At 42.8% G+C, this 4,594-nt stretch overlaps 1 non-coding gene across 1 annotated transcript; it reads right to left on the reverse strand.

Annotated features, from left to right (window-relative positions):
- Positions 1-2,182: 2,182 nt before the first annotated feature.
- Positions 2,183-2,258, reverse strand: trnaa-ugc (transfer RNA alanine (anticodon UGC)). Its single transcript has one exon. It is a non-coding gene; the product is annotated as a tRNA-Ala (tRNA).
- Between the last annotated feature and the right edge of the window lie 2,336 nt (positions 2,259-4,594).

The following is a 4,594-nucleotide window of genomic DNA, read 5'->3' on the forward strand; positions in this document are numbered from 1 at the left end:
AGTAAGACCAGCAGGCTAATGTTCCTATAGACTCAGTAAGACCAGCAGACTAATGTTCCTATAGACTCAGTAAGACCAGCAGACTAATGTTCCTATAGACTCAGTAAGACCAGCAGGCTAATGTTCCTATCCACTCAGTAAGACCAGCAGGCTAATGTTCCTATAGACCCAGTAAGGCCAGCAGGCTAATGTTCCTATCCACTCAGTAAGACCAGCAGGCTAATGTTCCTATCCACTCAGTAAGACCAGCAGGCTAATGTTCCTATCCACCCAGTAAGACCAGCAGGCTAATGTTCCTATAGACTCAGTAAGACCAGCAGGCTAATGTTCCTATCCACTCAGTAAGACCAGCAGGCTAATGTTCCTATCCACCCAGTAAGGCCAGCAGGCTAATGTTCCTATCCTCTCAGTAAGACCAGCAGGCTAATGTTCCTATCCACCCAGTAAGACCAGCAGGCTAATGTTCCTATAGACTCAATAAGACCAGCAGGCTAATGTTCCTATAGACTCAGTAAGGCCAGCAGGCTAATGTTCCTATAGACTCAGTAAGACCAGCAGGCTAATGTTCCTATAGACTCAATAAGACCAGCAGGCTAATGTTCCTATAGACTCAATAAGACCAGCAGGCTAATGTTCCTATAGACTCAATAAGACCAGCAGGCTAATGTTCCTATAGACTCAATAAGACCAGCAGGCTAATGTTCCTATAGACTCAATAAGACCAGCAGGCTAATGTTCCTATAGACTCAATAAGACCAGCAGGCTAATGTTCCTATAGACTCAATAAGACCAGCAGGCTAATGTTCCTATAGACTCAATAAGACCAGCAGGCTAATGTTCCTATAGACTCAATAAGACCAGCAGGCTAATGTTCCTATTAACTCAGTAAGACCAGCAGGCTAATGTTCCTATAGACTCAGTAAGACCAGCAGGCTAATGTTCCTATAGACCCAGTAAGACCAGCAGGCTAATGTTCCTATAGACTCAGTAAGACCAGCAGGCTAATGTTCCTATAGACCCAGTAAGGCCAGCAGGCTAATGTTCCTATAGACTCAGTAAGACCAGCAGGCTAATGTTCCTATAGACTCAGTAAGACCAGCAGGCTAATGTTCCTATAGACTCAGTAAGACCAGCAGGCTAATGTTCCTATAGACTCAGTAAGACCAGCAGGCTGATGTTCCTATAGACTCAATAAGACCAGCAGGCTAATGTTCCTATAGACTCAGTAAGGCCAGCAGGCTAATGTTCCTATCGACCCAGTAAGGCCAGCAGGCTAATGTTCCTATCGACCCAGTAAGGCCAGCAGGCTAATGTTCCTATCGACCCAGTAAGGCCAGCAGGCTAATGTTCCTATCGACCCAGTAAGGCCAGCAGGCTAATGTTCCTATCGACCCAGTAAGGCCAGCAGGCTAATGTTCCTATCCACCCAGTAAGGCCAGCAGGCTAATGTTCCTATCCACCCAGTAAGACCAGCAGGCTAATGTTCTTATAGACCCAGTAAGACCAGCAGGCTAATGTTCCTATAGACTCAGTAAGGCCAGCAGACTAATGTTCCTATTAACTCAGTAAGGCCAGCAGACTAATGTTCCTATCCACCCAGTAAGGCCAGCAGGCTAATGTTCCTATTAACTCAGTAAGGCCAGCAGACTAATGTTCCTATCCACCCAGTAAGGCCAGCAGACTAATGTTCCTATCCACCCAGTAAGGCCAGCAGACTAATGTTCCTATCGACTCAGTAAGACCAGCAGTCTAATGTTCCTATAGACTCAGTAAGACCAGCAGGCTAATGTTCCTATAGACTCAGTAAGACCAGCAGGCTAATGTTCCTATCCACTCAGTAAGGCCAGCAGGCTAATGTTCCTATAGACCCAGTAAGACCAGCAGTCTAATGTTCCTATAGACCCAGTAAGACTAGCAGGCTAATGTTCCTATAGACCCAGTAAGACCAGCAGGCTAATGTTCCTATAGACCCAGTAAGACCAGCAGGCTAATGTTCCACTTTTGTGGAGTGATGGGTAACGATGCTTCGAGGGTGGCTGTTGTCTATGTGTGCAGAGGGTCCCTGGTTCAGGGCGAGGAGAGGGACAGAAGCTATATTACATTTACATTTACATTTAAGTCATTTAGCAGACGCTCTTTTCCAGAGCGACTTACAAGTACATATATTCATACTTTTTTGTACTGGCCCCCCGTGGGAATCGAACCCACAACCCTGGCGTTGCAAGCGCCATGCTCTACCAACTGAGCCACACGGGGCCCAGTATTCTTACACTAGCCTATGAATGAACGTTTACATTGTAGGTGCACAGGTTGAGAGACATTTTTGTAATCAAGGTGACAGACAGTGACACATTCAATACCGCCGTACACATTCTTACCTGCATCTAGCTGATCTAGGGTGTAATCATTAGTCCAACCGTTGCAAATGATGGAAGTTTCTGTATTTAGCTACAGAGGCCTATAGAAGGTCTGTATTTAGATACAGAGGCCTATAGAATGGTTGTATTTAGTTACAGAGGCCTATAGAAGGTTCTGTATTTAGCTACAGAGGCCTATAGAAGGTCTGTATTTAGATACAGAGGCCTATAGAAGGTCTGTATTTAGATACAGAGGCCTATAGAATGGTTGTATTTAGTTACAGAGGCCTATAGAAGGTTCTGTATTTAGCTACAGAGGCCTATAGAATGGTTGTATTTAGTTACAGAGGCCTATAGAAGATCTGTATTTAGCTACAGACGTCTATAGAAGGTTCTGTATTTAGCTACAGAGGCCTATAGAAGGTTCTGTATTTAGCTACAGAGGCCTATAGAAGGTCTGTATTTAGTTACAGACGTCTATAGAAGGTCTGTATTTAGTTACAGAGACCTATAGAATATTCTGTACTTAAATACAGAGGCTTGTAGAAGGTATGTATTTAGTTACAGAGGTCTATAGAAGGTCTGTATTTAGCTACAGAGGCCTATAGAAGGTCTGTATTTAGCTACAGAGGCCTATAGAAGGTCTGTATTTAGTTACAGAGGCCTATAGAAGGTTCTGTATTTAGCTACAGAGGCCTACAGAATGTCTGTATTTAGCTACAGAGGCCTACAGAATGTCTGTATTTAGCTACAGAGGCCTATAGAAGGTCTGTATTTAGTTACAGAGGCCTATAGAAGGTCTGTATTTAGCTACATAGGCCTATAGAAGGTCTGTATTTAGCTACAGAGGCCTATAGAAGGCCTGTATTTAGTTACAGAGGCCTATAGAAGGTCTGTATTTAGCTACAGAGGCCTATAGAAGGTCTGTATTTAGTTACAGAGGCCTATAGAAGGTTCTGTATTTAGCTACAGAGGCCTATAGAAGGTATGTATTTAGTTACAGAGGCCTATAGAAGGTCTGTATTTAGTTACAGAGGCCTATAGAAGATCTGTATTTAGCTACAGAGGTCTATATAAGGTCTGTATTTAGCTACAGAGGTCTATAGAAGGTTCTGTATTTAGCTACAGAGGCCTATAGAAGGTCTGTATTTAGCTACAGAGGCCTATAGAAGGTATGTATTTAGTTACAGAGGCCTATATAAGGTCTGTATTTAGTTACAGAGGCCTATAGAAGGTCTGTATTTAGCTACAGAGGCCTATAGAATGGTTGTATTTAGCTACAGAGGCCTATAGAATGGTTGTATTTAGCTACAGAGGCCTGTAGAAGGTCTGTATTTAGCTACAGAGGCCTATAGAAGGTATGTATTTAGTTACAGAGGCCTATAGAAGGTCTGTATTTAGTTACAGAGGCCTATAGAAGGTCTGTATTTAGGTACAGAGGCCTATAGAAGGTCTACATTTAGCTACAGAGACCTATAGAAGGTCTGTATTTAGTTACAGAGGCCTATAGAAGGTCTGTATTTAGTTACAGAGGCCTATAGAAGGTCTGTATTTAGCTACAGAGGCCTATAGAAGGCCTGTATTTAGCTACAGAGGCCTATAGAAGGTTCTGTATTTAGCTACAGATGCCTATAGAAGGTTCTGTATTTAGTTACAGAGGCCTATAGAAGGTCTGTATTTAGCTACAGAGGCCTATAGAAGGTCTGTATTTAGCTACAGAGGCCTATAGAAGGTTCTGTATTTAGCTACAGAGGCCTATAGAAGGTCTGTATTCAGCTACAGAGACCTATAGAAGGTCTGTATTTAGCTACAGAGGCCTATAGAAGGTTCTGTATTTAGCTACAGAGGCCTATAGAAGGTCTGTATTTAGTTACAGAGGCCTATAGACGGTCTGTATTTAGCTACAGAGGCCTATAGAAGGTCTGTATTTAGTTACAGAGACCTATAGAAGGTCTGTATTTAGTTACAGAGGTCTATAGAAGGCCTGTATTTAGTTACAGAGGCCTATAGAAGGTCTGCACTTAGCTACAGAGGCCTATAGAAGGTCTGTATTTAGCTACAGAGACCTATAGAAGGTCTGTATTTAGCTACAGAGGTCTATAGAAGGCCTGTATTTAGTTACAGAGGTCTATAGAAGGTCTGTATTTAGCTTCAGAGGCCTATAGAAGGTCTGTATTTAGTTACAGAGGTCTATAGAAGGCCTGTATTTAGTTACAGAGGTCTATAGTAGGTCTGTA

The sequence above is a fragment of the Salvelinus fontinalis genome, unplaced genomic scaffold (genome assembly GCF_029448725.1).
Source record: "Salvelinus fontinalis isolate EN_2023a unplaced genomic scaffold, ASM2944872v1 scaffold_1564, whole genome shotgun sequence".
Classification (NCBI taxonomy): Eukaryota; Metazoa; Chordata; class Actinopteri; order Salmoniformes; family Salmonidae; genus Salvelinus; species Salvelinus fontinalis.